A 27,980-nucleotide genomic window follows, 5' to 3' on the forward strand; every position below is an offset into this window, starting at 1 on the left:
GCCTCCGCCTCCTGACTAGCTGGGATTAAAGGCACGTGCCACCACGCTGGGCTATTTTTTGTATTTTTAGTAGAGACGGGGTTTCACCATGTTGGTCAGGCTGGTCTCAAACTCCTGACCTCATGATCCGCTCACCTCGGCCTCCCAAAGTGCTGGGATTACAGGCGTGAGCCACCGTGCATGGCCTAAGGTGTTTTTAAATTTTCAATGCCAATCAGCATATCCATTTAGCAGGGAAATATAACGTGTATTTTAAACATAACTCCAATAGAGTTGGATATTAAAAGTTAATTCTTAATTATAAGTATTTTTAAAATTTTTTATTTTTAACACTTTTAAACTTTTAGTTTCAGGGCTTCCCTGTGCAAGTTTGTTGTGTAGGTAAATTGCATGTCTTGGGGGTTTGGTGTACAGATTATTTAATCATGCTGGTAATAAGCAGAGTACCCAATAGGTAGTTCTTTTATCCTTACCTTTTATCCTCAAGTAGGCCTCAGTGACCATCGTTCCCTTCTTGTGACCGTACGTACTCAATGTTTTGCTCAGACTTATAAGTGAAAACATGCAGTATTTGCTTTTCTGTTCCTGTGTTAGTTTACTTAGGATAATGGCCTCCAGCTCTATCAGTGTTTTTGCAAAGGACATGATCTCATTCTTTTTTAAGACTGCACAGTATTCCATGGTGAATATGTACCGCATTTTATTTACCCAGTCTACTGTTGATTGGCATCATGGTTGAATCCATGTCTTTGCTATTGTGAGTAGTGCCGTCATAAACATACACATGCTTGTGTCTTTATGGTAGTATGATTTACATTCCTTTGGGTATATATCCAATAATGGAATTGCTGGGTTGACTGATAATTCTGTTTTAAGTTCTTTTAGAAATCACTAAACTTCTCTCATAATGGCTGGACTAATTTACATTCCCGTGATCAGTGTATAATCCTTCACTTTTCTCTGCAACCTAATCAGAATCTGTTATTTTTTGACTTTTTAAAAATAGCCATTCTCACTGGTATGAGATTGTATCTCATTGTGGTTTTGGTTTCCATTTCTCTAATGATTAGTGATATTGAACATTTTTTCATATGCTTGTTGGCCACTTGTATGTCTTCTCTTGAAAAGTGTCTGTTCATGTTCTTTTCCAACTTTTTAATGGGGTTGTTTGTCTATTGCTTGCTAATTTGTTTAAGTTCCATATAGATTCTGGATATTAGACCTTTATCAGGTGCATAGTTTGCAAATATTTTCTTCCATTTTGTGTCTATTTATTCTGTTGATAGCTTCTTTTGCTGTGCAGAAGCTCTTTGGTTTAATTAGATCCAATTTGTCAGTTTTTGCTTTTGTTGCAGTTGTTTTGTCATCTTTGTCATGAAATCTTTGCCAGGTCATATGTCCAGAGTTGTATTTCCTAGTTTATCTTCCTGTGTTTCTATAGTTTTAGGTTTTATATTTAAGTCTTTAATCCATCTTGAGTTTATTTTTGTATATGGTATAAGGAACGGGTCCAGTTTCCTCTGTTGCATATAGCTAGCCAGTTATCCCATCACCATTTATTAGATGGGAAATCCTTTTCCCAACGCCTGTTTTGTTGACTATGTTGAAGATCAGATGGATCTAGGTGTGCACTTTTTCTTGGCTCTCTATAAGTGGTTTTTTTCAACACATTTTTATTTCAGGAGGTCATCTGAAAAAGATTCTGGGTCTGTTCTTCAGAACATGTGGCTATTTAATAATTCCCAGTCTTGTCAGCACCAAATTCACAATGTTCTGGATATTTGAAACAATTTTTGATAAGTTAATAACCAGGTAATTCAAACAATTATATTTGTTGATTGGAGAATTGAATGAATGAAGGGAAAGATTTACTCCCAGGGTTCTGTTTTTTAAAAAATGAGCCAGGTGCTACACTCATGACCTCATTGGTTAGTTCTCTTATTCATACCATTTCATTGATTCTCAGCTAGGTGACATGATACATGCAGCCTAATATAGCTTGTGAGTCTCAAAGCCAAGACTAGAGCCCAATGATAATAGATCTCAAGCCTCTCTTGTAATAGCTCAACTCATCTACCTCTGAGAAAGGTAAAGGGGATACAAGGACTTGACCCTTGCCTTCTGAAAATACTTGATCTGGGTTCCAGCATTGGCTGCCAGGAGCTGACCTTGCTTAGACTCATGCTGCTCTGCTGCTCTTTGGCCATCTAATCTCGGCTGGCCCAGGCCTGCTCTGAAAGCTCTAAAGCAGGGTGGCAGGCAGGACGCTGTCACAAGTTCATGTATGTGTGTGTGTTTGTCGGCTTGCGTGCACTGCTGGATCAGGCAGAATAAATCAGAAAATACTTCAGCAGTCTCTGGACTTTCTTCCTCTTGCATTTGTTCCCTTCCTATCCATTGTTCCCCTCCCTGACTTTTCCACCAGTATGGCCCCATCCTTCCAGCTGAGGCTCCCTTCCTCTCCATCCCTTAGTATATCACTTGTGAAATCACCTAGTTCACCACCAGTGGTGCTTAATTGATACTTCAGCAAACTGCCATCTTATTAAAAACTTTGTGTATAATAAACTTTTGAATATTTCTCATAAACTGGTTTGTAAACTTGTGGATTGACAATATTTATTGTTTCTTCATTCTTTTCATTATATAATTTTGGCCATTTTCTTTTTAAAGACAGTTTCATTTCATAAGGGAACTGTAGGTAGGATGATATGACATATATTTTATAACTTTTTAACAGCTATGGATGTAAAATAAATTATTAGGTGATGGAAAAGTGAGAAGACTGAGATTCATGGTCAGCATGGGGATTGTTGCTATGCCAAGTTTTATCAATCTGTGCTGACCCAGTTCTTTGCTGATACGGACAATAAGGAATGTGCTCTATTTATGAGCCTGAAGGCACAGGGTCAGATCAGTTCAGCAGTATTTTAAAACATCACTTTTTCACTCATGGGTTCTCTCTCATATATCATGAGTCCTGCCTGCTCCACCATTTCATGCCTATCAGCATACACGAGCGCTCTCAAACCATCCATCTTAAAATAAATAAAAACCACTCCAAAGGAAAAACAAAACCTCAAATGTCCTTTGACTCCACATAACCCTTCAGCTAACACCACATATTTTTCCATTTTTTAATAGAAAAATCTCTTAAAACTGTGTTCTGTCTTCACTGTCTTCCACTTCTCACATCTCTTAAGTCCATCCAATTTGACTTCCATCCCAATGATTCAAATATAGTTGAATAAAATCATCACTCTTTTTTCATGTTGCCAAAATCTATGGGAACCCTTTTCTTATTTTATTAGCTTCTCAGGAACATCCAACCCAGCCCACTATTTCTTCTTTCTTTCAACACTCTTTATTTTTAGTTTGTTATTTATTATTTTTTAAACTTTAAGTTCCAGGATACATTTGTAGAATGTGTAGGTTTTTTTACATACGTATACATCCATACTCTTTGTATTGGCTTTTGTGATACTGCACTCACTTCGCTTCCCTCGTGCCTTATTGGCTGATCCTTCTCAGTGTTGTTTCTTGGCAACTCTCTTATCAGACCTTTTTTCTTTTTTCTTTTTTTCCTTTTAAGCCACTGTTTATTATTATACTTTAGGTTCTGGGGTACATGTGCAGAATGTGCAGGTTTGTAACATAGGTATACACGTGCCATGGTGGTTTGTTGCACCCATCAACCCATCATCTACGTTAAGTATTTCTCCTAATGCTATGCATCCCTTAGCCCCCCATCCCCTGACAGGCCCCAGTATGTGATGTTCCCCTGTGTCCATGTGTTCTCATTGTTCATCTCCCACTTATGAGTGAGAACATGTGGTGTTTGGTTTTCTGTTCTTGTGTTAGCTTGCTGAGAATGATGGATTCCAGCTTCATCTGTGTCCCTGCAAAGGACATGAACTCATCCTGTTTTATGGCTGTATAGTATTCCACAGTGTATATGTGCCATTTTCTGTCTTTTTTTTAATGGAAAGCACTTCAAATCAGTGCTTTTATTCGGTGCATCTATCCCCATCACCTCCTTTAGATATCTCTTTTTTTAAATTATACTTTAAGTTCTAGAGTACACGTGCACAACGTGCAGGTTTGTTACATATGAATACATGTGCCATGTTGGTGTGCTGCACCCATTAACTTGTCATTTACATTAGGTGTATCTCCTAACGCTATCCCTCCCCCCACCCCACAACAGGCCCCAGTGTGTGATGTTCCCCTTCCTGTGTTCAAGTGTTCTCATTGTTCAATTCCCACCTATGAGTGAGAACATGCAGTGTTTGGTTTTTTGTCCTTGTGATAGTTTGCTGACAATGATGGTTTCCAGCTTCATCCATGTCCCTACAAAGGACATGAACTCATCATTTTTTAAGGCGGCATAGTATTCCATGGTGTATATGTGCCACATTTTCTTAATCCAGTCTATTCTTGTTGGACATTTGGGTTGGTGCCAAGTCTTTGCTATTGTGAATAGTGCCACAATAAACATACGTGTGCATGTGTCTTGATAGCAGCATGATTTATAATCCTTTGGGTATATACCCAGTAATGGGATGGCTGGGTCAAATGGTATTTCCAGTTCTAGATCCTTGAGGAATCACCACACTATCTTCCACAATGGTTGAACTAGTTTCCAGTCCCACCAACAGTGTAAAAGTATTCCTGTGTCTCCACATCCTCTCCAGCACCTGTTATTTCCTGACTTTTTAATGATTGCCATTCTAACTGGTGTGAGATGGTATCTCAGTGAGGTTTTGATTTGCATTTCTCTGATGGCCAGTGATGATGAGCATTTTTATATATGTCTGTTGGCTGCATAAATGTCTTTTGAGAAGTGTCTGTTCATATCCTTCGCCCACTTTTTGATGGGGTTGTTTGTTTTTTTCTTGTAAATTTGTTCGTGTTCTTTGTAGATTCTGGATATTAGCCCTTTGTCAGATGAGTGGATTGCAAAAATTTTTTCCCATTCTGTAGGTTGCCTGTTCACTCTGATGATAGTTTCTTTTGCTTTCAGAAGGTCTTTAGTTTAATTAGATCCCATTTGTCAATTTTGGCTTTTGTTGCCATTGCTTTTGGTGTTTTAGACATGAAGTCCTTGCCCATGCCTAGGTCCTGAATCGTATTGCCTAGGTTTTCTTCTAGGGGTTTTATGGTTTTAGGTCTAAGATTTAAGTCTTTAATCCATCTTGAATTAATTTTTGTATAAGGTGTAAGGAAGGGATCCAGTTTCAGCTTTCTACATATGGCTAGCCAGTTTTCCAAGCACCATTTATTAAATAGGGAATCCTTTCCCCATTTCTTGTTTTTGTCAGGTTTGTCAAAGATCAGATGGTTGTAGATGTGTGGTGTTATTTCTGAGGGCTCTGTTCTGTTCCATTGATCTATATCTCTGTTTTGGTACCAGTACCATGCTGTTTTGGTTACTGTAGGCTTGTGGTATAGTTTGAAGTCAGGTAACGTGATGCCTCCAGCTTTGTTCTTTTGGCTTAGGATTGTCTTGGCAATGCGGGCTCTTTTTTGGTTCCATATGAACTTTAAAGTAGTTTTTAACAATTCTGTGAAGAAAGTCATTGGTAACTTGATGGGGATGACGTTTAATCTATAAATTACCTTGGGCAGTATGGCCATTTTCACAATACTGATTCTTCCTATCCATGAGCATGGAATGTTCTTCCATCTGTTTGTGTCCTCTTTTATTTCTTTTAGCAGTGGTTTGTAGTTTTCCTTGAAGAGGTCCTTCACATCCCTTGTAAGTTGCATTCCTAGGTATTTTATTGTCTTTGAAGCAATTGTGAATGGGAGTTCACTCATGATTTGGCTCTCTGTTTGTCTGTTATTGGTGTATAAGAATGCTTGTGATTTTTGCACATTGATTTTGTATCCTGAGACTTTGCTGAAGTTGCTTATCAGCTTAAGGAGATTTTGGGCTGAGACGATGGGGTTTTCTAGATGTACAATCATGTCATCTGCAAAGAGGGACAATTTGACTTCCTCTTTTCCTAATTGAATACCCTTTATTTCTTTTTTTTTATTATTATTATACTTTAAGTTTTAGGGTACATGTGCACAATGTGCGGGTTAGTTACATATGTATACGTGTGCCATCCTGGTGCGCTGCACCCACTAACTCATCATCTAGCATTAGGTATATCTCCCAATGCTATCCCTCCCCCCTCACTCCACCCCACAACAGTCCCCAGAGTGTGATATTCCCCTTCCTGTGTCCATGTGTTCTCATTGTTCAGTTCCCACCTATGAGTGAGAATATGCGGTGTTTGGTTTTTTGTACTTGCGATAGTTTACTGAGAATGATGATTTCCAATTTCATCCATGTCCCTACAAAGGACATAAACTCATCATTTTTTATGGCTGCATAGTATTCCATGGTGTATATGTGCCACATTTTCTTAATCCAGTCTATCATTGTTGGACATTTGGGTTGGTTCCAAGTCTTAACTATTGTGAATAGTGCCGCAATAAACATACGTGTGCATGTGTCTTTATAGCAGCATGATTTATAGTCCTTTGGGTATATACCCAGTAATGGGATGGCTGGGACAAATGGTATTTCTAGTTCTAGATCCCTGAGGAATCGCCACACTGACTTCCACAATGGTTGAACTAGTTTACTGTCCCACCAACAGTGTAAAAGTGTTCCTATTTCTCCACATCCTCTCCAGCACCTGTTGTTTCCTGACTTTTTAGTGATTGCCATTCTAACTGGTGTGAGATGATATCTCATTGTGGTTTTGATTTGCATTTCTCTGATGGCCGGTGATGATGAGCATTTTTTCATGTGTTTTTTGGCTGCATAAATGTCTTCTTTTGAGAAGTGTCTGTTCATGTCCTTTGCCCACTTTTTGATGTGGTTGTTTGTTTTTTTCTTGTAAATTTGTTTGAGTTCATTGTAGATTCTGGATATTACCCCTTTGTCAGATGAGTAGGTTGCGAAAATTTTCTCCCATTTTGTGGGTTGCCTATTCACTCTGATGGTAGTTTCTTTTGCTGTGCAGACCTCTTTAGTTTAATTAGATCCCATTTGTCAATTTTGGCTTTTGTTGCCATTGCTTTTTGTGTTTTAGACATGAAGTCCTTGCCCATGCCTATGTCCTGAATGGTAATGCCTAGGTTTTCTTCTAGGGGTTTTATGGTTTTAGGTATAATGTTTAAGTATTTAATCCATCTTTAATTAATTTTTGTATAAGGTGTAAGGAAGGGATCCAGTTTCAGCTTTCTACATATGGCTAGCCAGTTTTCCCAGCACCATTTATTAAATAGGGAATCCTTTCCCCGTTGCTTGTTTTTCTCAGGTTTGTCAGAGATCAGATAGTTGTGGATATGCGGCATTATTTCTGAGGGCTCTGTTCTGTTCCATTGATCTATATCTCTGTTTTGGTACCAGTACCATGCTGTTTTGGTTACTGTAGCCTTGTGGTATAGTTTGAAGTCAGGTAACGTGATGCCTCCAGCTTTGTTCTTTTGGCTTAGGATTGACTTGGCGATGGGGGCTCTTTTTTGGTTCCATATGAACTTTAAAGTAGTTTTTTCCAATTCTGTGAAGAAAGTCATTGGTAGCTTGACGGGGATGGCATTCAATCTATAAATTACCTTGGGCAGTATGGACATTTTCATGATATTGATTCTTCCTATCCATGAGCATGGAATGTTCTTCCATTTGTTTGTATCCTCTTTTATTTCCTTGAGCAGTGGTTTGTAGTTCTCCTTGAAGAGGTCCTTCACGTCCCTTGTAAGGTGGATTCCTAGGTATTTTATTCTCTTTGAAGCAGTTGTGAATGGGAGTTCACTCATGATTTGGCTCTCTGTTTGTCTGTTATTGGTGTATAAGAATGCTTGTGATTTTTGCACATTGATTTTGTATCCTGAGACTTTGCTGAAGTTGCTTATCAGCTTAAGGAGATTTTGGTCTGAGACAATGGCGTTTTCTAGATATACAATCATGTCATCTGCAAACAGGGACAATTTGACTTCCTCTTTTCCTAATTGAATACCCTGTATTTCCTTCTCCTGCCGAATTGCCCTGGCTAGAACTTCCAACACTATGTTGAATAGGAGTGGTGAGAGAGGGCATCCCTGTCTTGTGCCAGTTTTCAAAGGGAATGCTTCCAGTTTTTGCCCATTCAGTATGATATTGGCTGTGGGTTTGTCATAGATAGCTCTTATTATTTTGAGATACATCCCATCAATACCTAATTTATATAGAGTTTTTAGCATGAAGGGTTGTTGAATTTTGTCAAAGGCCTTTTCTGCATCTATTGAGATAATCATGTGGTTTTTGTCTGTGGTTCTGTTTATGTGCTGGATTACATTTATTGATTTGCATATAGTGAACCAGCCTTGCATCCCAGGGATGAAGCCCACTTGATCATGGTGGATAAGCTTTTTGATGTGCTGCTGGATTCGGTTTGCCAGTATTTTATTGAGGATTTTTGCATCAATGTTCATCAAGGATATTGGTCTAAAATTCTCTTTTTTGGTTGTGTCTCTGCCCGGCTTTAGTATCAGGATGATGCTGTCTTCATAAAATGAGTTAGGGAGGATTCCCTCTTTTTCCATTTATTGGAATAGTTTCAGAAGGAATGGTACCAGTTCCTCCTTGTACCTTTGGTAGATTTCGGCTGTGAATCCATCTGTTCCTGGACTCTTTTTGGTTTGTAAGCTATTGATTATTGCCACAATTCCAGCTCCTGTTATTGGTCTATTCAGAGATTCAACTTCTTCCTGGTTTAGTCTTGGGAGAGTATATGTGTCGAAGAATTTATCCATTTCTTCTAGGTTTTCTACTTTATTTGCGTAGAGGTGTTTGTAGTATTCTCTAATGGTAGTTTGTATTTCTGTGGGATCGGTGGTGATATCCCCTTTTTCAGTTTTTATTGCATCTATTTGATTCTTCTCTCTTTTCTTCTTTATTAGTCTTGCTAGTGGTCTATCAATTTTGTTGATCCTTTCAAAAAACCAGCTCCTGGATTCATTAATTTTTTGAAGGGTTTTTTGTGTCTCTATTTCCTTCAGTTCTGCTCTGATTTTAGTTATTTCTTGCCTTCTGCTAGCTTTTGAATGTGTTTGCTCTTGCTTTTTTAGTTCTTTTAATTGTGATGTTAGGGTGTCAATTTTGGATCTTTCCTGCTTTCTCTTGTGGGCATTTAGTGCTATAAATTTCCCTCTACACACTGCTTTGAATGTGTCCCAGAGATTCTGGTATGTTGTGTCTTTGTTCTCGTTGGTTTCAAAGAATATCTTTATTTCTGCCTTCATTTCGTTATGTACCCAGTAGTCATTCAGGAGCAGGTTGTTCAGTTTCCATGTAGTTGAGCGGTTTTGAGTGAGTTTCTTAATCCTAAGTTCTGGTTTGATTGCACTGTGGTCTGAGAGATAGTTTGTTATAATTTCTGTTCTTTTACATTTGCTGAGGAGAGCTTTACTTCCAAGTATGTGGTCAATTTTGGAATAGGTGTGATGTGGTGCTAAAAAAATGTAAATTCTGTTGATTTGGGGTGGAGAGTTCTGTAGATGTCTATTAGGTCCACTTGGTGCAGAGCTGAGTTCAATTCCTGGGTATCCTTGTTGACTTTCTGTCTCGATGATTTGTCTAATGTTGACAGTGGGGTGTTAAAGTCTCCCATTATTAATGTGTGGGAGTCTAAGTCTCTTTGTAGGTCACTCAGGACTTGCTTTATGAATCTGGGTGCTCCTGTATTGGGTACATATGTATTTAGGATAGTTAGTTCTTCTTGTTGAATTGATCCCTTTACCATTAGGTAATGGCCTTCTTTTTCCTTTTGATCTTTGTTGGTTTAAAGTCTATTTTATCAGAGACTAGGATTGCAACCCCTGCCTTTTTTTGTTTTCCATTTGCTTGCTAGATATTCCTCCATCCTTTTATTTTGAGCCTGTGTGTGTCTCTGCATGTGAGATGGGTTTCCTGAATACAACAAACTGATGGGTCTTGACCCTTTATCCAATTTGCCAGTCTGTGTCTTTTAATTGGAGCATTTAGTCCATTTATATTTAAAGTTAATATTGTTATGTGTGAATTTGAACCTGTCATTATGATGTTAGCTGGTTATTTTGCTCGTTAGTTGATCCAGTTTCTTCCTAGTCTCGATGGTCTTTACATTTTGGCATGATTTTGCAGCGGCTGGTACCGGTTGTTCCTTTCCATGTTTAGTGCTTCCTTCAGGAGCTCTTTTAGGGCAGGCCTGGTGGTGACAGAATCTCTCAGCATTTGCTTGTCTGTAAAGTATTTTATTTCTCCTTCACTTATGAAGCTTAGTTTGGCTGGATATGAAATTCTGGGTTGAAAATTTCTTTTCTTTAAGAATGTTGAATATTGGCCCCCACTCTCTTCTGGCTTGTAGAGTTTCTGCCGAGAGATCCGCTGTTAGTCTGATGGGCTTCCCTTTGTGAGAAGAAGGCTTCAGGCGATCAAACTACGAGCTACAGGAGGAAATTCAAACCAAAGTCAAAGAAGTTAAAAACTTTGAAAAAATTTAGACAAATGTATAACTAGAATAACCAATAGAGAGAAGTGCTTAAAGGAGCTGATGGAGCTGAAAGCCAAGCCTCGAGAGCTACGTGAAGAATGCAGAAGGCTCATTAGCCGATGCGCTCAACTGGAAGAAAGGGTATCAGTGATGGAAGATGGAATGAATGAAATGAAGCGAGAAGGGAAGTTTAGAGAAAAAAGAACAAAAAGAAATGAACAAAGCCTCCAAGAAATATGGGACTATGTGAAAAGACCAAATCTACGTCTGATTGGTGTACCTGAAAGTGACAAGGAGTAACCCGACCTTTCTCTCTGGCTGCTCGTAACATTTTTTCCTTCATTTTAACTTTGGTGAATCTGACAATTATGTGTCTTGGAGTTGCTCTCTCGAGGAGTATCTTTGTGGTATTCTCTGTATTTCCTGAGTCTGAATGTTGGCCTGCCTTGCTAGATTGGGGAAGTTCTCCTGGATAATATCCTGCAGAGTGTTTTCCAACTTGGTTCCATTCTCCCCATCACTTTCAGGTACACCAATCAGACGTAGACTTGGTCTTTTCACATAGTCGCATATTTCTTGGAGGCTTTGTTTGTTTCTTTATATTCTTTTTTCTCTAAACTTCCCTTCTCGCTTCATTTCATTCATTTCATCTTCCATCACTGATACCCTTTCTTCCAGTTGATCGCATTGGCTCCTGAGGCTTCTGCATTCTTCACGTAGTTCTCGAGGCTTGGCTTTCAGCTGCATCAGCTCCTTTAAGCACTTCTCTCTATTGGTTATTCTAGTTATACATTCGTCTAAATTTTTTTCAAAGTTTTTAACTTCTTTGCCTTTGGTTTGAATTTCCTCCTGTAGCTCGTAGTTTGATAGTCTGAAGCCTTCTTCTCTCAACTCGTCAAAGTCATTCTCCGTCCAGCTTTGTTCCATTGCTGGTGAGGAACTGCGATCCTTTGGAGGAGGAGAGGTGCTCTGCTTTTTAGAGTTTCCAGTTTTTCTGCTCTGTTTTTTCCCCATCTTTGTGGTTTTATCTTCTTTTGGTCTTTGATGATGGTAATGTACATATGGGTTTTTGGTGTGGATGTCCTTTCTGTTTGTTAGTTTTCCTTCTAACAGACAGGACCCTCAGCTGCAGGTCTGTTAGAGTTTGCTAGAGGTCCACTCCAGACCCTGTTTGCCTGGGTATCAGCAGCGGTATCTTCAGAACAGTGGTTTTTCATGAACCACGAATGCTGCTGTCTGATTGTTCCCCTGGAAGTTTTGTCTCAGAGGAGTACCGGCCGTGTGAGGTGTCAGTCTGCCCCTACTGGGGGGTGCCTCCCAGTTAGGCTGCTCAGGGGTCAGAGGTCAGGGACCCACTTGAGGAGGCAGTCTGCCCGTTCTCAGATCTCCAGCTGCTGGGAGAACCACTGCTCTCTTCAAAGCTGTCAGACAGGGACATTTAAGTCTGCAGAGGTTACTGCTGTCTTTTTGTTTGTCTGTGCCCTGCCCCCAGAGGTGGAGCCTACAGAGGCAGGCAGGCCTCCTTGAGCTGTGGTGGGCTCCACCCAGTTAGAGCTTCCCGGCTGCTTTGTTTACCTAAGCAAGCCTGGGCAATGGCGGGTGCCCCTCCCCCAGCCTCGCTGTGGCCTTGCAGTTTGATCTCAGACTGCTGTGCTAGCAATCAGCGAGACTCCGTGGGCGTAGGACCCTCCGAGCCAGGTGCAGGATATAATCTCCTGGTGTGCCGTTTTTTAAGCCCGTTGGAAAAGCGCAGTATTAGGGTGGGAGTGACCCGATTTTCCAGGTGCCGTCTGTCACCCCTTTCTTTGACTAGGAAAGGGAACTCCCTGACCCCTTGCACTTCCCAAGTGAGGCAATGCCTCGCCCTGCTTTGGCTCGCGCACAGTGCGCTGCACCCACTGTCCTGCGCCCACTGTCTGGCACTCCCTAGTGAGATGAACCCGGTACCTCAGATGGAAATGCAGAAATCACCCATCTTCCGCGTCGCTCATGCTGGGAGCTGTAGACTGGAGCTGTTCCTATTTGGCCATCTTGGCCCTTTATTTCTTTTCATGCCTGATTGCCCTGGCCAAAACCTCCAACACTATGTTGAATAGGAGTGGTGAGAGAGGGCATCCCTGTCTTGTGCCAGTTTTCAAAGGGAATGCTTCCAGTTTTTGCCCATTCAGTATGATATTGGCTGTGGGTTTGTCATAAATAGCTCTTATTATTTTGAGATACGTCCCATCAATACCTAATTCATTGAGAGTTTTTAGCATGAAGGGCTGTTGAATTTTGTCAAAGGTCTTTTCTGCATCTATTGAAATAATAATGTGGTTTTTGTCTTTGGTTCTCTTTATATGCAAGGCTGGTTCAATATACTCAAATTATCAGACCTTTATAATCTGGAATGTTTTAGGGCCAGTCCTAGTCCCTCTTCTCTTCTAACTACTTGGTCTCCTAGATGGTATCTTGTCTCCCAGCCTTAAATATCTTCTATTACTGATAATTTAAATCTTTTATTGTCAACTTATAGTCAACTAGCAATAGGGAGGTTTAATAGTTTAGTCTTGTAAAAAATGGAACCACAACATCCCATCACAAACTTGTCCCTTTCCAAGTCTTCTGTAATTTCAGTAAAAATGACTCTTTCATCAACTGGTATCCAGTTCTGTATACCTTAAAACCATTTCTCAAATCCATCCAGTCATCTCTATTTTCACTGTCTCCACCCAAATCCAGCTAGGATTATCTTTCACCTGGAAAAATGAAAATAGCCTCAAATCTTATCTTCCTGCTTCTCTTCTAACCCTTCCCAAATCCATTCTTCACATATCAGCCACAGTGGTCATACACAACAGCAGAAGAAAGCATGTTACTCCCTTGTTTTATATTAATTTCTTGGCTTCTCATTTCTCTTAGGAAAACTTCAGACATTTTCGATCTCTTTCAAGCATATTGATAGGCCTGTATCCTCCTCCAGTTTTATCTCATATGGCTCACTATCTCCAATAGTCTCCAGACAATCTGTCCTCCATTCTGATTATTCAGCACACAAAACCTTTCCTACCTCAGAGCCTTTGCAATTGCCATTCTTTGTGCTTGGAATGCTCCTCCCTCAGCTCATATTATGGTTGGCTCTTATTTATCATTTTTTCTTGACACATATACCAATACTACCTCCTAAGAGATTCCTTTTTTAATGACCACAAAGTTCACTTCTCTCACTCTTCTGTTTCACATCCTGTTGTTTATTTTTCTTGAAGTCTTAATCAAAATTTGGAAATGTCTCATTTAGATATTTATTTGTTTGTTATTTGCCTTGCTGTTAGTATTTGTGATCAAAATAGGTACCTTGTCTCCATAATGCCTGAAACATAGTAGGCATTAAGTGTTTGCTGAATCCTGGGTCAAAGGATCTTATAGTTGGCTTTGGGAAAGCAAGAGACATAAAAGCTACAGTATTAGTTGAAGAGAAACATCAGGTAAGATTAAAAAGCAGTGCCTAATTAATTTCCATGTGAAATGGATGGATAAGAATTTTTATAAGCATTAAAAAAGGGGGAAAGCTTTTGTAAGAAAAAAGGAAATATAGATATTAATTAGAGGGAGATAATGAGAGCCATGTTTTATAAAAGGGGAAATTCAGGATTTTGAAGATATGAATTAAGTAAATAGTTTGACATGACACAGGATTTAAAGGTGAAAGAGTTGCAATCTTAGGATTAGATTACATTTTTAAGACTTTAAATGCTAGGTTGAGAAATCTGGACTTTTCATTGAGCAAAGAATCAGTAAAATACTGGGCAAAGAAGAAGCAGTGGTTGGTATGATATATTAGAGGATAATTTAATGAAGCAGTCAATCACAAGTGAAATAAGAGATAATGTAGAAGGAATTATTAGGAAACTATTATACTGATACATGAAAGCATTGGTTAGAAACAGAGTAGCAGCGACTATGGAATGGAAAGGAAGGAATGCATGTAGAAGACATTTCAGAATAACTGGCAAGAATTGTTGATTAAATATGAATTGAATAATGATGACAATGAATGAAAGATTACCAGAAGGCCATTGTTGCCAGAGGGAAAAAAGACAAAATTGAGCCTCGGTCAAATACTTATCTATTTTAAAGGGAAAAACAGTATCATTAGTCACAGGCCATATAGTTGTATACTTAAAACATTCGAAATAATCTATGAATGCACAATTAAAATTAAAAAGTGAATTTATGTGTGCTGGATGTAAAGCCAATATATAAGAATACATTTTAAAATAAACTTTAAAATATATTACACTAGCAGACAACAATAGGCAATAAAATTTAATAAGATTTCACAAATAACAGCATCAACAACCATCAGATTCCTAGGAAAAAACTGAATGAAAGCTGTGAAAAACCTCTAACAGAAAACTACAAAACTTTATTAAAGAGGAATTAAATAAATGAGGTCATAACTTCTGCTCTTAGATTGTAATATTGTAAAGATATTAGTTCTTCCTCAAATCTATAGATTCAATACAATATCAATCAAAACAAATTTCTGGGAATTGACAAACTTATTCTAAAATTAATCTGGAAAGGCAGAATGGTGCTTGGGCTGTGTGCTGAAGAGGGCTTTGTGCAGTGCTGATAACACCAAGGTTGCAGTGAGCTAACTAGCAGGTGTTTGGTGATGAGTTGAGTGCAGGAGGGCTACATGTCCTGGACAATGAAGAAAGGCAGACAGACATAGCTTATCTTCTTTTTCTTTGTGCCTTCCCCTGCTACTGTCAGCCTGACCCCTTTTCTTTTATTATAACTCCACAGCCATGTGACTTGATCTGGCCAATCAAACACCTGCAAAGTTGATGTTGGTACAGGTTTAAAAAAGTGCTTGTACATTTCTGTTTCCTTTTTCAACATCTTGCCACTACTATGAGAACACATGTAGGCTGATCTGCTGTGGGAATGAGTGTATTAGCCTGTCTGCATTGCTGTAAAGAAACACATGAAGTTGGGTAATTTATAAAGAAAAGAGGTTTATTTGGCTCACAGTTCTGCAGGCTATACACAAAGCATGGTGCCAACATCTGCTTCTGGTGAAGCCTCAAGAAACAATCATGGCAGAAACGAGAGCTGTCATATCACATGGAGCAAGAAACATGTGGAGGTGCCAGGCTCTTTTAAACACCAGATCTCTTGTGAACTCACTACCACAGGGAAAGCACCAAGCCATTCATGAGGAATCCACTCCCATGACCGAAACACCTCCTACCAGGCCACACCTCCAGCACTGGGGATTACATCACAACATAAGATTTGGAGGGGAAAAACATCCAAACTATATTAATGTGAGATGAATTTTTTTTTCACGTGTTTATTTGTGTATTTACATTTAAATTCTACACACATATAAGCCCTTAACATATAGAAACAGCTCTGAGACACAGTGTTCCCTTTTTTTTCTTATGTCTCTCATAGAAAATAAATGGTTAAGGAGGACTAGAAAAAAACAAGCTTAACAGGAGTATGGGACAGATATTGATAGCATGGCTAAGGGAATGCCAAGGAAGTAAAAATACAAATCCATACAAAAATCTTTAATGCTTAATGTATCATTTCAGCTAAGGCCACCTTAGACTCGCTAGTCTCCAGCTCAGCAGCCAGCTAACCAAAGATAGATGAATGAACCCCTCAGTGATCAGCCAAACGTAGCACAGATCAGCAGAACTGCCTATTGACCCATAGACACGTGAGAAGTAAAAATGGCTGCCGTTTAAACAAGTTTTGGTGTGGATTGTTAATCAATGATAGCTAACTGATATAATGAAGGAGATATAGGACTAAACAAAACACACAGAAACCCTGCCTCCATATTTCTTGTTCCCGAGTAATAAGTAGGCTGTATGTCAGGTGATGATAAATGCTATGGTAAACTTAAAGGAGTGTAAGATACATAGGGAGATTTGCTTCAACACAGCTAAATTATGTATGTATAATAAATAACATTTCATGTTTAAATCACAAAAATAAACTTTTTCCACAATTTCCCTTTTTTAAAAAATAAACTTTTTACTTTAGAGAAGTTTTGGATTTATAGAAGAAATTGTGAAGATAGTTCCGAGAGTTCTCGTATACTCCATGCCCAGCTTCTCCTATTTCTAACGTCTTATATTAGTATTGCACATTTGTTAAAATTAAGGAGTCATTACTGATAAATCATTAAGTCCATATGCCATTCAGGTTTCCTTAGTTTCTACCTAATGTCGTTGATCTGTTCTAGAATCCCATCCAAGGTTGTGTTATATTTAGTCCCCATGTATCCTTTGGATCATCTTCACTCTTGCAGTTTCTCTGAATTTTCCTAGGTTTTCATGACTGACAGTTTTGGGGAATATTGGTCAGTTATTTTGTGCTATGTTATTTAATTTAGATTTCTTGGATGTTTTTCTCATGATTACAAGGGGGGATCGTGTTCTTGGGAGAAAGACAACAAAGTTACAGTGCCATTGTAACCACATCATATTGAGTACATGGTATCAACATGACTTATCATGGTTGATGTTAACCTTGATTACCTGATTGAGGGAGTGTTTGCCAGGTTTCTCTACCATGAGGTTACTCTTCTCTTTTTCCTATTTGTATTTTTTGGAATAAAGTTATCATAAGTAGCCCAGAATTAAAGAGTGGGGAGTGATGCTCTATCTCATTGAGAGGGGACTATCTACATAAATTATTTGGAATTCTTTGGCATGGGAAATTTGTCCTTTTTCTCCCATTTATTAACTTAATTATTTTAATATTAATGCAGATCCTTGAATATTTATTTTCTCTTTTGGGACAATCCAATACTCTTTTACTTACTTTGTCGCTTGAATTGCTCCGTCTTTGGCTCTTGACAGCTATTTCATTTGATTCCTCTGTCCCTTCGACATGCCTCCATAACTGTGTGTGGGTGGGTGGGGTGTGTGTGTGCATTGTGCATCTACTTCCTTTCTTCCTGGCACTGTAAAATGCTTCAAGATTATCTGGTATATTTCCTGCCCCAGTTCTAGATTCAGCTATTTCTCTAAGGAATTGAACTCTAGTTTTAATTTTTTTTTAATTTTTTATTTTTTTTTAATTGGAGAATGGAATTAGAACTAAACTCTAGGTGCTAGGTGTGCTTATTGCTGTTAGGTTGTTGTTTGCTTCTAGATTCTCAACTGACAGAATAATGGACTATGCATGCATTGGCAATTGCCTTTTCAGAAATTCAGATTTTTATCTACACTTTTTTGATTACTATAGTTAAAATATACGTATATGAAAAGTAGTTTATTGTTTTCCTATAAGGACATAACCTCTGTAAGTTTGTTATTATAGTTCCCAGTAACTGGAAAGAAATTTTATACCTTCGAGAACAATTCTTAAACTTGCATGTTTAGAAAATATTTCTTCCCCACGTATCATCCTTAATAATGCTTGGTTACTGATTGTTACCTGGTAATGGTATTTAAGATACTATTGAGGCAAGTAACACTGAATAGCTTTCACAAATCCCTTGACTTACCAATTACCAGCTTTTTTGATTAAAACCTTAAAACATCTGTTAAAGAAGACACTTAAGTAAGTGAGCCTGCACAGTGCTACTTTTTATATAGTCACTTTAATATAAGGCAATGAGGGAAGAAGTCACTTTTATAGAGTAGTCAAGGAAGGACTCCCTGAAATCTTGAGGGCATGTCAGAATACAAACATATGTATATTTTAAAATAGCATGGACTGGATTAAAAAACTGGAAGATAATAAAACTCTTTATTAAGCAAATCAAAGATGAGATGTTTCACAGAAGAGATTATAATAACAGAGTACTATAAGCATCAAAACATTCTAGCTCAATGTGTTAACATTATATTTTTCTCTCTGAAATATGTGTAAAATACTTTTGGGTTCCACAACTAAAGACTGTACTGAACTAAATGTTTGCATTTTCATCTCAAGTTTATAATTATTAATATGTGCATCAGTTTTTTATGCAAAATGTTGATAAGCTCTGAAATACTAAGTGGTATAGTTCATTTTAAACCTATTAAATTGCCCCAGCATGTTATGTTACATGAGTTAAAATGCCTATTTTTTATGATTATAAAATATTTTAGGTGTATAAAAATGTATAGAGATTAATATAATGAACAGCTTTGCAGTCAACACAGAGTTTAAGAAAAAAAAGTCATTACAGATGTAGTTACTGACCCTCCTTTTTTTCTTCTATTTCATAAGCTTTTCCTCCAGACTTAATCACTATTCTGAATATGGTGCTTATCACTTTTTCATGCCCTTATGCTTTTAGGGTAAGTATGTGGATCCATAAATATCATATATGAAAGTATTTCATCTTTTCATACTTTAATATATCACTCTGTATATATCATTCTGGAACTTGCTTTTTTCCTTCCCAATTATGTTTTGAAACTTGTTTGTATTTATTCCTAATTCTTCATAGGGGTTAGTAAACCAGAGGCTTACTGCAGGTTAGTAAACCTGTAGGCCAAATTGAGATTGCTTCCTGATTTTGTAAATAAGGTTTTATTGGGATATGAGCCATGGAACACGGCTTGGTTTATAGATTGTCTATGACTTCTTTTGTGCTACAGTAGCAGAATTGAGTTATTGTGACAGAAACTGTATAGCCCACGTATCCTGAAATATTTACTATTTGATCTTTTACTGCAAAAGTTTGCTGATTTCTGCTCTAGATCATGCAGTTTGTTTGCTATACTGTATTCTAGTATATGGAGATCATGTAATTTGTGAACTTTATTTCATTTTCCCCCATTCCTAGGTAATTACACTTTTTCCAATATAAATGTCTCCAACTTTTCTTCCTGTACAGTTCCTGACTTTCACAGGCTGTCTAGTTTGATGTATCTAATATGATATGAAATGGGAAATTATACAACTAGACTTATATGAGGAAGAGAACATTGAGAATTTTGGAAATATCTGTAAACATTACCTATATTAGTTTAGGACATATATTACAGCATAGAAGTCTTGTTTTTCTCATAATTTTTATTCCTCAGCTATGTTCCTGATGGTTAAGGTTTCCTTTGGGGCAGTAAAGTGTTCCTGTATTGTGTGCAATGAAATATGGCAGAGGCTTTGGAGAATGTGCAACTGGAGACATGTAGGTTGATCCCTCAGCACCTAACCCATCCCTCTTGGCAAAATCTCAACTCTGGCTATAAGACAGATACAACAGTGTGACCTTCTAAAGAAACCAATGAAATACTCACAGCGACAGATGCCCAGCAGAAACACTTCCTGAAATAAATTACAGATTGATGGTGGAACTGGAAAGAGAGAAGTTAATGCTGAAAAAAAAATCCTTCAGCTGTTCTTTAAAGGATCAAGAGAATGAAATACACCAGCCTGCTGGTGAACATGCACAGCAAGACCTTCCCATCGATCATCTTGTGTTCTGAAAGGCAGCAACATTATTCTGATTTCAGAATCTTGCATTTCCTTAATGAGTTCTCTGCTGGAATATCACAAGCTGTTCTATTAAATCCGTTTCAGGAGACTTAAGCAGGATTTGTATTAAAACGATTGTATATCTATCATTTTGGTAGAAGAAAAAAAATGAGACTCGCTGAAGGAGAATGCAATGTGGCTTCCCTAAACCTGAATTTATTCTATTTTTCAACCTTCTCCTCACACAAGTGCTTCCTAATGTAGGCTGAAGCCATCCATTTAAGCATGACTTATTCATGCTCCAAAATGATTGACTTAGACAGCCAATGAAATGCTGAACTCCCCATTCCTATTGCTTGACATACTTGCACTACAGAAACTGATGGTTTAAAGCAGCAAGATTGACTATATGGAGGATCAGCCAGAATGCCAAGATGGATCAGTGACAGCCACGTTGACTTTTAAATACAGTTATGACCATAAAAGTGAGTGGGTAAGAATGGTATTATGAGAGTCCATTTATCCCTCAAGTGACTTCTGTGGAGGATTTGTTAAGTTTAAGTCACAAGAAGAAATAGTTTTCTTACCCAGGAGTTGGCAAAAGATATGATGATGTTGGTAAACTGAGATCTACCTTAAATATCATGGTCAGGTCTGAGGTATTTGTAAATAATCCAGCACGAATGAAGGTGTTAAAAGAGACTGAAGCTAGTTTTTCCAAACCTGCACTTTTAAGGCATCATTTCTAGGCCTAATTTATTTTTAATTTTCAGTCAAAGTGAGACCAGCCTATCTACAAATCCTATCAACAACCTACAACTACCTACAACCTATCATCAAATCCTAAGGTGTGGAGGAAAGGATGTTATGTTTATAAGAAAAATTAACATTTTTTGACAAGAATTTAAAACATAACAATCTAACTATAGGTAATATTTAACTCCTGTAAAGGAAACTTTAAAAGGCAGTTGACTTTGTTTCTTGTGGGACTTTCATAAGGAAATTTATAATTAGCCAAACATATTTTAGAATTGTGGAGAAAATAAGCTCACCTTTTCCCTCCCTCCCTCCCTCCCTCCCTTCCTCCCTTCCTTCCTTCTTTCCTTCCTCCCTTCCTTCCTTCTTTCCTTCCTTCCTTTCTTTCTTCTATCCTTCCTGCTTCCCTTTCCTTCTTCCCTATCCATTTCCTTTTTCTCTTCCACATTTATTCCAATATTTATTGGATACCATCTATATGGGAAAATGTGCACTAGGCTCTGGAAGGTGTGTACATGTGCAGTATGCAAATGTATGTAAATATATATGTATTTTTGCATATATGTGTTACCCAGCCTCTCTTCTTCCTGGCTTATTCTTGTGTTTTATCAGTAGCCAGGTATTCTATCACTATTGATACTGGATATATTAATTGATGAGATACGCAAGAGGTATGTATACCTCTTGTCTTCCCATAGTTTGTACCTTGTGATTTTCCTAGGGACTTTCCATTTAAATGAGTAGCCCAGGGGATTATTTTAAGGACAGAAAACAGTTCCTATATAATAGTTTGTAAAACCAGTGGAAAAGCTAAGCAGCATATAAACAGGTAAGACTACCCTGTTTGTGTTGAATCTATTAAGAAACGTTTTGTGTCATCACAGGTATATGCTGAGTTTTTATTCCCAGCATCACAAACTCTGCTGACATTAAGAAGGATAAGGCAGGAGAATGGCGTGAACCCGGGAGGCAGAGCTTGCAGTGAGCCGAGATTGCGCCACTGCACTCTAGCCTGGGCGACAGAGCAAGACTGTCTCAAAAAAAAAAAAAAAAAAAAAAAAAAAGGAAAAGAAGTATCAGGGGTGGTCTCTATTCTGCAGACTATAGAAATATTTGAGAAGAGAAGATTGTATTTAAAAAGTAAATAAAAATATACTGTTTTTCCATAATTATTCTCTAAGTCAAGACAATACACAATTTTGTTCATATCATTTTGCCCAAGAGGAGGAATTTGAAAAGGAGCTAATCAGTGCTGTTAAGTGCCATATTGGAGATTTTAAACTGAGAAAATATCATTGAGTTTGGTTCTTAGATAGTTGATCTTGGATGAGATAATTTCAGCATAAGCCTGGAGGCTAACAAAGAAAATCAGATTGTGCTATTTCTTGACTCAAGGTGGAACCAACTCTGAGGGTGCAATTAACGATCCAGAGCTTTGCCGTGGGATCAGACTTCAGCTAGCCTGAAGGTGGAAACGCATTCTTGTTGGATTTTTTTCCTTTTCCTTATCCTCTTTCTCACTTCTTTCTCTGAGGGCATTGCATTTAATAAATCAATGGAAGAAGAATCCCCATCTCAGACTCAGCTTTAGAAGACAGAGGTGTATAAAGGAACCAGGGGACTGCAGAGATACAATGATTGAAATTAATTTGTGGTGGAGTTTATCAGAATATTATGATGGTTGCTGGACTCTTGTTTTATCTAACTTTTCTAGCTGTCCACAGCATTTGGAAATGGCAGCAGTGAAAACAGCTGGTAGGTTAACAGGATAAAATGCAAGGAAATTGATTGTTCTGGAATGGAAAATATGAAAAAACTGACTATAAGATGTAGGCTGGAAGAGAATATGTAAAATCTAAGGGTAGAGCTGTTAGGAAAGAGGGCTAAAATGAGCAAGCAGAAACTCTATTACATCAGTTATATTTGCTCTTGCCTTTACCTATAGATTATCCTCAGCTTTTCAAGACTCTTTGAAGCTTCAAAAATTCTATATACCCCAAAAGAGAAAGAGCATGCCTTTGAGATATAACAGTATTAGCTGTTTCCAGCAGATTTGTAAACAGTTCTTTACCACAGGAAAGATGAAGTCATATATTTATAGCTTGATGTTGTAACTATATTCAAAAACATCCAACAGTTAACTGGACCAATTACTAGAATACAGGAAAAATCAGCATCAGCGCTTACTCTTTTTCTTTTATTTATTATATTAAAAGTTTGATATTTGAGCTAATATAATCCCTGCATGGGGTCGAGTGTTTTAAACATTCTGATGGATTCCTTCCAAAGCAAATATGATCTCTTTAAAAATGTATCCTCCCCACTCCCTCCTCCCTCAAGTCAGGGCTGCTTTGGGAGAAGAAAATGGATCTGATTTCATCAGGGATTAATAGTACTTTTATTTTTGTTTGTTTCCAAATGAGGTCAATACCCTCATATGTCACTATCTATTGAAGGATGGTTTCCCATTGATTATTAAGAAAATTTATGCAAAAATATGCTGCAGGATAGAATTTTTGAACACATATTAGGATAGAAAGTAGAACAACAGATAGTTATTGTCATCAACTATCTGTGAGCTTGAGCAATTACTTTATTGTCCAATATCCTCAGTTTCTTCATTTGAGCAATAAAGATGTGTTGGTCTCTTTTAGAATTTATAGTTAATTTATTGAATATTTACTAAAGGGATATTCTTTCTGTGCATTTGAGGAGTAGCGCAAGTTCCTTGCCTCAAGAAGCTCATTGTGTAGAAAGATGCTCTCTATGAATCAAATCAACAACTTGAATTTTCAGAAGAGACCAGTTAACATACTTTCAGGGGAGAAGGAATACAAGGGTATTTCAGGCATATGAGGTGACAGAGAAATGAGCATAAAGATTATAGCAGCAAGAAAACTACAAACTACTCTTCACCTGAAGTCCTGAAACTTATTCCTGAAAAACTGCAAATACATCTTAAAATGTAATGCAAACTGGACTCAGATTAATAATTGAGAGATGTCATTGAAAAACTAGATATAATTGTATAATCTGATGGCATTGTGGCCAGTTTTATTTATTACTATCAAGTTTTAGTAGGTTTACCTCTTATTTTCAGCTACAAGGACATTATCATAACTGTTGAGTATTGCTTGTCAATCTGCTCTCCTTAGTGTGATTAAAATATAGACAAGGTATTCACTTTCTGTTGAATTACATTTGTCATTTTGAATTTTTTGATAATTTCCATAAAACTCACAGTGCTTATCATAAAACACGATTGTAGTTTCTTCTATGTGTTTCTGAAGGAACACATTCTATTTACTGCATTTAGGAAAGTCCTTAATTTTTACTCAAGTCTGGGTCATATTGTTTTGATATGATTTTATATAAATATGAACTCTGTTGTTAACACGGTATTTTAAACATAAACACAATAAAACTTAAACATTTGGAAATGAAAACGGAGGTGATACAATTTGCATTGACATATGCTTATACCTAAGAGTTCTAAAGAAAACAGCTTGAGAAATAGTAAGATACAAATTCATGTACTTCAAGTTATGTGATTGGATCATTGTCAATATTGTATGATATTCTAAGAAAATTTCAAAAAGACAGAATGTATTTAAAGTATCACAGAAAAGCTATATTTTAAATATCTTGAGTATGCTATAGTATTTGGTGAGAATAGAAAGTAAAATTAATTCAAACAATACCAGGTAGAGTGAAACATCCAAAGATGTAGAAGAAAACGTTGTCCTTGAGATGCTTTGAGCTAACTGGAGAAGACAAAATGTCAACATAGTAAGTGCTATATTCTTGGTACAGATCTCAAATGCTACGGAACCACGAGAAGAAGACGTCATGGGACTGGAACAGTCAGGGAGGCTCAAGAAAGTTCAATATCTTAAGGTCATTAGGGAACATTATTTGACTGGATGAAATGTGAAATAATGGAAAATACAAATACTATCAGGATTGTAAAACGGTAATGTGAGCAAAGAAGGGCTTTAAATTCTAAAGAAGGGCTTTAAATTCTAAAGATTATGAATTAATAGCATTGACAATAGCGCTGCCACTTAGTCATCCCTTAATGTGTGGTATGAAGAGAACTATGTTATTATCTATTTTAATCCTCACAATAGGCTTATTATTCTCACTTTTCAGATTAAAAAACAGAGGCTCTAAAAGTGTTTATATTATTTTCCTAGATGTCACAGCCCAGAAGTGGTGAAGCTGTCATTTGATTCTAAATGTGTCTGGCTCTAATTCTCTCCATTTTTTGTTGTATAGCTTCTCTTTGAATTTTTTTTTTTTTTTTGAGGCAGAGTTTCACTCTTTTTGTCCAGGCTGGAGTGCAATGGAGCGATCTCAGTTCACTGCAACCTCTGCCTCCTGGGTTCAAGCGATTCTCCTGCCTGAGCCTCCCGAGTAGCTGAAATTACAGGTGCATGCCACCACACCCAGCTAATTTTGTATTCTTAGTAGAGACTGGGTTTCACCATGTTGGCCAGGCTAGTCTTGAACTCCTGACCTTCAGTAATCCACCTGCCTCGGCCTCCCAAAATGCCAGGATTATAGGCGTGAGCCACTGCACCAGGCCCTCTTTGAAGATTCTTAGGCAGAGTAGAGCTATGCCATATTGCTAATCAAGGACGATTACTTATTCAGTGCTGTAGATGATGAATTGAAGGGAAAAAAGACAAAAGATAAGGATGGTAAATGGAGCACATTGGCTGTACTTCTTTTTTTTTTTTAATCTCAACTTTTGTTGTAGATTAAAGGGTACACATGCAGGTTTGTTACCTGGGTAAATTGCATGATGTTGAGGTTTGGGGTCCCAGCAATCCTGTCACACATGCAGTAAGCACAATACCCAACAGGTTCTTCTTCAGTCCCTTCACTCTACCCCAAATAGTGATCGCTTGTGTCTATTGTGTCCATCTTTGTGTTCATGTGTATTCAATATTTAGCTCCCACTTATAAGTGAAAACATATGGTATTTGGTTTTCTGTTCTTGCATGAGGTCACTTAGGATAATGGCCTCCAGCTCTATCCATGTTTGTACAAAGGACATGATTTCATTCATTTTTATGGCTACATAGTATTCTATGATGTATATGTACCAGATTTTCTTTATGGAATTCACTGTTGATGGACACCTAGGTTGATTACATGTCTTTGCTATTGTGAATAACACTGCAGTGAACATGTAGATGCATGTGTCTTTTTGATAGAATGAATTATTTTCCTTTGGGTATCTACCCAGTAGTGGGACTGTTGGGTTGAATGGTAGCACTATTTTAAGTTCTTTGAAAAATCTCCAAACTGCTTTTAATAGTGACTGAATTAGTTTGCATTCCCACCAACAGTGCATAAGCATTCCTTTTTCTCTCCAACCTCATCAACATCTGTTTTTTTGTTTTTTTGTTTTTTTTACTTTTTAATAATCATCATTCTGACTGGTGTGGGATGATTTCACATTGTAGTTTTGATTTGCATTTCTCTGATGATTAGAGATGTTGAATATTTTTTCAGGTTTGTTGGTTGCTTGTATGTCTTCTTTGAAGAAGTGTCTGTTCATGTCCTTTGTCCATTTTTTTTTTGTTTCTGAGACAAAGTCTCGCTCTGTTGCCCGCGCTGGAGTGCAGTGGCATGATCTTGGCTCACTGCAGCCTCCGCCTCCTGCGTTCAAGCAATTCTCCTGCCTCAGCCTCCTGAGTAGCTAGGACTACAGTTGCGTGCCACCATGCCCAGCTAATTTTTTGTATTTTTAGTAGAGACAGGGTTTCATCATGTTGGCCAGGATGTCTTGATCTCCTAACCTCATGATCTGCCTGCCTTGGCCTCTGAAAGTGCTGGGATTACAGGCATGAGCCATTGCACTCGGCCCTTTGTCCAATTTTTAACTGGACTTTTTGATTTTGCTTGTTGATTTAAATTCCTTATGGATTCTGAGTATTAGATCTTTGTTAGATGCATAGTTTGCAAATGTTTTCTCCCATTCTGTAGGCTGTTTATTCTGTTTGTAATTTTTTTGTTGTGTGCAGAGGCTCTTTAATTAGGTCACAATTGTCAATTTTTGTTTTTGTTGCAATTGCCTTTGAGGACTTAGCCATAAATCCTTTGCCAAAGCATATGTTGAGAAGTCTATTTCCTAGCTTTTCTTCTGGATTTTCATATTTTGAGTTCTTATGTTTAAATACTTAATCCATCTTGAGTTAATGTTCATATATAGTGAGAGGTGTGTAGGTTTATTTCTAGATTCACTGTTCTGTTTCTCTGGTCTATGCATCTGTTTTTATACCAATACCATGCTGTTTTGGTTACTGTAGCCTTACAGTATAGTTTGAAGATGGATAATGTGATGCCTCCAGCTTTGTTCCTTTTGCTTAGGATTGCTTTGGCTATTCAGGCTGTTTTTTGTTCCAAATGAATTTTAGAATAGATTTTTCTAATTCTCTGAAAAAGGATGTTGGTATTTTGATAGGAATAATGTTGAATCTATAAATTGCTTTGGCAAGTATGGCCATTTTAATGACACTGATTTTTCCAGTCCATGCACATGGAATATTTTGTCATTCATTTGTGTCATTTCTGGTTTCTTTCAGCAGTGTTTTGTAGTTCTTCTTGCAGAGGTCTTTCACTTTCTTGGTTAGATGAATTTCTAGGTGTTTCATTTTCTTTGTGCCTATTGTAAATGGGATTGTGTTATTAATTTGATTCTCAGCTAGAATGTTGTTGGTTTATAAAAATGCTAATGATTTTTTTACATTGATTTTTTTCCTGAAACTTTACTAAATTTATAAATTCCAGGAGCCTCTGGCAGAGTCTTTAGGGTTTTCTATATATGTAAAATCATACTGTCATCAAAGAGAGATAGTTTGACCTCTTCTTTTTCTATTTGGATGCCTTGTCTTTGTTTGTCTTGTCTGATTGCTCTAGCTAGGGCTTCCAATGCTATGTTGAATAGGAGTGGTGAGAGTAGGCATCCTTGTCTTGTTCTAGTTCTCAAAGGAAATGATTCCAGCTTTTGCCCATTCAGTCTGATATTGGTTGTGGGTTTGTCACAGATGGCTCTAATTATTTTGGAGTATTTTCCTTTAATGTCTAATCTGTTGAGGATTTTTATCATGAAGAGATGTTGAATTTTACTGAAGGCTTTTTTTCTGTATCTATAAAAAGGATCATATAGTTTTTTATTCTGTTTATGTGGTGAATCACACTTACTGATTAAAGTATGTTGAACCAACCTTGCATACCAGAAAAAAAAAAGCCTACTCGATCATGGGAAATTAACTCTTGATA

Source organism: Pan troglodytes, chromosome 6 (assembly GCF_028858775.2).
Source record: "Pan troglodytes isolate AG18354 chromosome 6, NHGRI_mPanTro3-v2.0_pri, whole genome shotgun sequence".
Taxonomy (NCBI): Eukaryota; Metazoa; Chordata; class Mammalia; order Primates; family Hominidae; genus Pan; species Pan troglodytes.